This window comes from Ahaetulla prasina, chromosome 1 (genome assembly GCF_028640845.1).
Source record: "Ahaetulla prasina isolate Xishuangbanna chromosome 1, ASM2864084v1, whole genome shotgun sequence".
Classification (NCBI taxonomy): Eukaryota; Metazoa; Chordata; class Lepidosauria; order Squamata; family Colubridae; genus Ahaetulla; species Ahaetulla prasina.
In genome coordinates this window covers 8,654,411-8,662,015 of record NC_080539.1, presented here as the reverse complement: position 1 = coordinate 8,662,015, position 7,605 = coordinate 8,654,411, and positions in this window count along the sequence as shown.

Sequence of the window (7,605 nt, the reverse complement as noted above, 5' to 3'; positions counted from 1 at the left end):
TGTATATAAGTTCATCAATACAGGTGGTCCTTGGCTTGCAATACTTTCGTTTAGTGACTGTTCACACTTAACCACATTACTGAAAACAAGCGACCCCAAATCATGCACGGTAAAGTGGTGACCTGCTTAAGGACGGACACGACACATGACCATCATTCCAGGTTTAATTGTCATAAGTCAAGGACTTATCTGAATCTTATTCTATAGTATGGTGGGCCTGAGGCCTAATGCAAACTACAAATAGTCCTTGACTTACAACCGTTCATTTAGTGACCATTCAAAATGACAACAGCATTAAAAAAAAAAGTGACTTGTGTACCATTTTTCACACTTATGACCATTGCAGCATTCCTCCGTGGTCAGGTGATCAAAATTCAGACGGCTCATATTTATGACGGTTGCAGGGTCCAGGAGTCATGTGCGATCATCCCCTTTTGCGACCTTCTGACAAGCAAAGTCAATGGGGAAGCCCGATTCACTTAGCGACCGTGTTACTAACTGAACAAATGCAGTGATTCACTTAACAACTATGGCAAGAAAGGTCATAAAATGGGGCAAAACTCACTTAACTGCCTTAGAATGGAAACGTTGGGCTGAATTGTGCTGGTACGTCAAGGATCACCTGTATTTCTTCTTGCTATTTTCCCCCACAGCAACACAGGTTTTTCACTGAGACAGTTAAACCAGGTGGATCTACTAGATTCTGGATCCTTTGTCCCATCTCTGACATTACAATTTTTTTTTAAGAAGGATGGATATAAATCTGCAAGACTTGGGATTTCCTTGCCATGTGTGTTCTGCAGTAATTAAAATTTGCATTTGAGGATCTGCTTAACAACAGTAGCAAGGAAGGTCTTAAAGTGGGGTAAAATTCACTTGTCTCACTTAAGAGCATAAATTTTGGGCTCAGTTGTGGTTGTACGTCGAGGACTTCCTGTTCTATATAAAAGCATATTTTACTTTATATCTTGGTTTATATTTTCTTTACTAAATTGTTTCACTCGTTTTTTAGGCACTTGTTATGTTTGTTTGTTTTTCAACCCTCCTTATGTGATGTTCCCTGGATAGCTTCCACTTGTTCTCTGTTTCTTCTGTTGATGCTTGTTTTGTTCTTTCACTTGTTCCTTCTAACTCCAGCCAGTTTTCCTACAATCTGTGTTTACTCCAGAACGGAAATCTTTGGCTTCCTGTTCAAAATATTTACAATGCCCCGGAGGCAAACAGTTCCCAAGTTTGAGAAGAATGACTACAACACAAACCAGCCAAATTGAATTTTGGAAAAATGCTACATATGCCACAGGAATTAAGAGAAGCTCACACAACACTTAAGTTGTTGTGCTCCCTGATTCTATTATGCAAAATGCTCTACAATAAAGAATACTTCGCAGCCACAAACTGTTGAATTCTTGTCAATGGTTTCACTTATGATTTTTAGAGCGAGATAACAGAGTTGGAAGGGACCTTGGAGGTCTTCTAGTCCAACCCCATGCTCAAGCAGGAAACCCTATACCATTAGAATGGAAATGGAAATATGGAAATGGAAATGGAATGAGAATGGAATAGGAATAGGAATGGAATGGAATAATGGAATAGAATAAGAATAGAGTTGAAGGGAAGAGAAGAAAAGAGAAGGGGAGAGGAGAGGATTGGAGGAGGCTATTTTAAATGTTGGGCTTTCCGCAGGGATTCCTGTTGTAACAGTAACAGGAACCTGCCAACCTTTCTCATATTTTCTACTGCCTCCTCTTATTGGTATCATTATTAGGATGATTATTCTGTTGTTTTGTTTCTACATTGAGAGCTTCTACACCAGGGGTGGGTTCTACTTACCTTTATTACGGGTTCACATTTGTACCATTCTATTCTATTCTATTTTATTCTATTCTATTCTATTCTATTCTATTCTACTCTACTCTACTCTACTCTACTCTACTCTACTCTACTCTACTCTACTCAATATTCTATTCTATTCTATTCTATTCTATTCTATTCTATTCTATTCTATTCTATTCTATTTTACTCTACTCTATTCTATTCTATTCTATTCTGAACATATCTTTTCTTTTATGTAACACTGAGAGCATCTGCACCAAGACAAATTCCTTGTGTGTCCAATCACACTTGGCCAATAAAAATATTCTATTCTATTCTATTCTATTCTATTCTATTCTATTCTATTCAATATTGTATTCTGTTCTTGATGTTTCCCCATTTTTTTTCTGAAATAGACCTGCAGGAGCAGCTCATAAACACAAGGGGGAGCACCTGTACCTCAGACTGCCACAATCACCCTTTTGATGGATGACGTGAATTTCGAACCCACCCACCCACCTCCGAACTGCTATAACAGGAGAAATTTTTGTTTGTCTGTTTGTTTGTTCAGAGACATTTTTCATCAGCACTTAGCGATCCTTGGCTGATCTCAGAAAGCAGGCTGGTATATCTTTGGATGGGGGACCACTCAGAGATCCTACAGCTATATAGACTGGGAAGAATATCGTCTCAAAAAAACAACAACCCAGAGATAGTCCACCTACGTGGAGATGTAAAATTGTGAACAAAGGTAGAAATGATCTTGGGGAGGGGAGAAGACAAGAAAGAGATATTAAGAAGAGACTTTGGAAAAGATTATTTTGCCCCAAGAGAAGAGAAGAATGTGAGATAGAGACTCAAAATAACACTGCCTTGCTGTCTATGGAGATTCTCAGTCCTCCAGGTCATAGTTGAGCCTCTGGTGGCTCAACAGACTAATGCAGTCTGTTATTAACAGCAGCTGCCTGCAATTACTGCAGGTTCAAGCCCCACCAGGCCCAAGGTTGACTCAGCCTTCCATCCTTTATAAGGTAGGTAAAATGAGGACCCAGATTGTTGGGGGCAATAAGTTTTTTTTTTTTGTTTACATTTATACCCCGCCCTTCTCCGAAGACTCAGGGCGGCTTACAGTGTATAAGGCAATAGTCTCATTCTATTTTATATTTTTACAAAGTCAACTTATTGCCCCCCCAACAATCTGGGTCCTCAAAGTTGACTTTGTGTATAAACATACAAATGGATGAAGACTATTGCTTAACACAATGTAAGCCGCCCTGAGTCTTCGGAGAAGGGCGGGATATAAATGCAAAATAAAATAAAAAAAATGGTTGTCCCAAAGGTGCTTTTTTGCAAAAGGCCACTGGACTATCTTTCTTTTTCCTTGAAGACGTTTCACTTCTCATCCAAGAAGCTTCTTCGGTTCTGACTGAATGGCGGGGGAACGGAAGAAGAAGAAGAACTGAGGACACTTCTTGGATGAGAAGCGAAACGACTTCAAGGAAAAACCAAGAAAGACCAGTTGCCTTTTGCAAAAAAAAAAAAAAAAACCCAGCATCTTTGGAGACTCCGCCTTGGCCAGAGGAAACTTGAGCAGTTTTTCAAGATGTTGTTGTTTTTATTGTTGTTGTTTTCAACAGTTGCATTGCTGAAATCCCAGTTGCCTTCCTGACGGGCTCGTGGGGGGGTGGTATCTGTTTTTTGACTTGGCCATCCTTGAAGGTCTAACATAAAAGAATGGGCCGCGGTGTGGGTCAGGCTGTAAGAAGCCTGTTATTAAAACACAGCTACATGCAATTACTGCAGGTTCTAGTCCCACCAGGCCCAAGGTTGACTCAGCCTTCCATCCTTTATAAGGTAGGTAAAATGAGGACCCAGATTGTTGGGGGGGCAATAAGTTGACTTTGTAAATATACAAATAGAATGAGACTATTGCCTTACACATTGTAAGCCTCCCTGAGTCTTCGGAGAAGGGCGGGATATAAATGTAAATTAAAAAAAACAAACATGAACTCATCAAAAAGGAGACTAGAATCAGAGGGCTGGAAGGGACCTTGGAGGTCTTCTAGTCCAGCCCTCTGCTCATGCAGGAGATCCTATACCATTTCAGACAAGTGACTGTCCAGTGAGGAAGCACCAGGGGTAGGTCCTACTTACCTTTACTACCGGTTCGCGAACGGGATCGCGCACGATCGTCTATGACGACATCCGGGTGGGTGGGCAGAGCCTCCCACCTGTTTTACTACTGGTTCGCGAGAACCGGACCGAACCGGGGGCAACCCACCACTGGGAAGCACCCACAACTTCTGGTGGCAAGCTGTTCCATTGGTTCATTGTCCTCATGGTTAGGAAGTTTCTCCTTAATTCCAGGTTGCTTCTCTCTTTGATTCGTTTCCAACCATTGTTTCTTCTTCCAACCATTGCCCTCTGGAGCTTTGGAGAATAATTTGACACACACACCCTCTTCTTTGTGGCAGCGCCTTACACACTGGAAGACTGTTATCATGTGTCCCCCCCCCCCGATTTATATTGATATTGATATTGTTTCCTGATTGCTTATTTCTTAGAACAATCAATAAGTGGAACAACTTGCCTGCAGAAGTTGTGAATGCTCCAACACTGGAAATTTTTAAGAAAATGTTGGATAGCTATTTGTCTGAAATGGTGGAGGGTTTCCTGCTTCGGCAGCGGGTTGGACTAGAAGACCTCCAATGTCCCTTCCAACTCTGTTATTATGTTATGTTACCCTATGACTATCATTAAGTGTTGTACTTTATGATTCTTGATGAACGTATCTTTTCTTTTATGTACACTGAGAGCGTATGCACCAAGACAAATTTCTTTTCCAATCACACTTGGCCAATAAAGAATTCTATTCTATTCTATTCTATTCTATTCTATTCTATTCTATTCTATTCTATTCTATTCTGGGGTTCTTGATGCTCTCTGAGCTTGGTTATTTTTTTGCAGATGTTTCATTACCCAACTAAGTAATAACAGTAGGGCTTGAAGGAAGTGACGAGTATATATAAAAAAAGATCAAATCCCATTCACTTCTAGCGGTGATGACATTACTTAGTTGAGTTTGAAGGAAACCACCAAGCTCAGAGAGCACCAAGGAACCTACAATTCAACCCTGAGCTACAAATATTCTCCTCTATTAGTGCTTCTTATGTCTCTTTTAAATACCGTCCAGCTGTGTTGTTTGAACCCAGAGACCTACCTAAATAGCAGCATCAGACCTGGTTGTTATGTGGATGGGATACCCACAGGAAATCCCAAAGCTGTAGGCTACACAGGGTAGTCAGAAAACAACTTAAAAAGTACTAATTAAGTTCCTTCTCTCTATATATATATTCCAAAAAACCATCATTGGTGGATGATGGCACGTCAGAGGTTTTTCCTTGAAGATGTTTCGCTTCTCGTCCAAGAAGCTTCCTCGGTCCTTCTTCGGTTCCATTCTCCACCATTCAGTCAGAACCGAGGAAGCTCCTTGGACGAGAAGCGAAAGGTCTTCAAGGAAAAACAAAGAAAGCCCAGTTGCCTCTTGGGGAAAAAAAAAAAGCACTTTTGGGATTTCAGCGTAGATGAATATTTTATGTTGGGAAATTAAATAGTCTTCCTTTGTGCTGCCTGCCGAAAAAGGGCTTTCTCCCCCTCCCGTAACGGAAATTCCTGACTCTGTTACTTCTGCTGTTATTTGTTTGTGTATTTGTTTCCTGGTTTTCTTTTTTTCATGCAAGATAACTTTAATGAGCAATAGTAATTAAAATGAGGATTTTGCCCCAATGGTTGCTACGATTCTCCCCGCTCTCCTCCAAGCACCGAGGAAGAGAAGAACTACATCATGAAAAACCGCTAATTAGTGTAATTTGCATACGCAGACCACTTGGAAGGTAGAGAGCACGTTTTCTCTTGATCGATGTGAATATAAAGAAAACATTAAGAAGAAAGCGGAGCTGTTCGCTGGTTTTACGGAGCGGAGCTGGCATTTTTTTTAAAGAGAGGCTTCAAAGGAGCATGGTGGTTGCGGGAACTGGGTATGTCTAGTTTAATGAAAAGAAGGACTAGGGGAGACATGATAGCAGTCTTCCAACATCTCAGGGGCTGCCCCAAAGAAGAGGGAGTCAAGCTATTCTCCAAAGCACCTGAAGGCAGGACAAGAAGCAATGGGTGGAAACTACCGTATTTTTCAGAGTATAAGAAGCACCAAAGTATAAGACATACCTTAATTTTTGGGGAGGAAAATAAGAAAAAAGTTGATTGGCAGGGGGATCGGCCTCTCGGAATATCCCTGATCAGCTGTTCCCAGAGGTGAATTTTAGCAATAGGTTCCTTGGTTGTGAGCTCTGTGCCTTGCTTTTTTTTTTGCTTTTTTTCCTGCCTCTGAAAACGTTTGAAACAGAGCTTCAGAAAAAAAGCCTTTGAAGCTCTGTTTCTGAGGCTTTTTTTCTGAAGCTCTGTTTGGAGGCTTTTTTTCTGAAGCTCTGTTTGGAGGCTTTTTTTTTTTTGGAAGCTCTGTTTGGAGGCTTTTTTTCTGAAGCTCTGTTTCTGAGGCTTTTTTGAAGCTCTGTTTCTGAGGCTTTTTTTTCTGAAGCTTTGTTTGGAGGCTTTTTTTCTAAAGCTCTGTTTGGAGGCTTTTTTTCTGAAGCTTCATTTCTGATGCTTTTTTCAGCCTCTGAACCTCTGTTTGAGAAGCTGGGCAAGGCTACATTCAGAGTATAAGACGCACCCAGATTTTCACCCTTGTTTTTTGGAGGAAAAGGTGCATCTTATGCTCTGAAAAATATGGGTAATCAAGGAGAGAAGCAACTTAGAACTAAGGAGAAATTTCCTGACAGTTAGAACAATTAATCAGTGGAGCAATTGCCTTCAGAAGTTATGAATGCTCCAACACTGGAAGTTTTAAAGAAGATGTTGGATAACCATTTGTCTGAAGGAAGGACTGGGAAGTGCTGGGAAGTGGCTCACCAGGCTAATGCAGCCTCTTATTAACACACAGCTGCCTGCAATTACAATTACTGCAGGCTCGAGTCCCACCAGGCCCAAGGTTGAATCAGCCTTCCATCCTTTATAAGGTAGGTAAAATGAGGACCCAGACTGTTGGGGGGACAATAAGTTGACTTTGTATATAAATATACAAATAGAATGAGACTATTGCCTTACACAATGTAAGCCGCCCTGAGTCTTCGGAGAAGGACGGGATATAAATTCAAAAAAAAAAAGTGGTGTAAGGTGTTGTGACCCAGGTTCCTGGACCCGGACTCCTGGACTTGGATGATTCAGAAAGTGAGGGAGAAGATCTGGCAAGCCCTGCTTCTCTTGGGCCCTCTCCCCCCATGGCACCCACTCAAAGGGAGGAGGAGGGGCCGGCAAGGCCTGATTCTCTCGAGCCTTCTTCTGATTTGGCAACGCCCCAAGAACAGTTTTGGACTGATGCAAGACTGCGCAGACATGACCGGTGCGCGCAGCAGAGGAAGCGTTGGGACAAAGCCAAGGAATGATGGTCATGCAGTGACATCTGCAAAGACTATAAATAGAAGGCGGGACTTCCTGGTTTTTTGTCTTGGACAAAGCAATGAATTTGCGCGGGCAAACTGTATCAATGGAGGGAAGAATATATTCGTGAGTAATTCTGGCCTTATCTATAATTTCCTTGTTATCTCCAGAAACTTGGCAGGCCCGTGGGTAGACGTGGCCAGGACATTTATCTATGTAAATAAAGTAGAAGAGAAGGCCTTTGACTGACTCTTTGTTGGGAGTATTGGGGGAGGGAAACAGAACATAAGGTTTCCT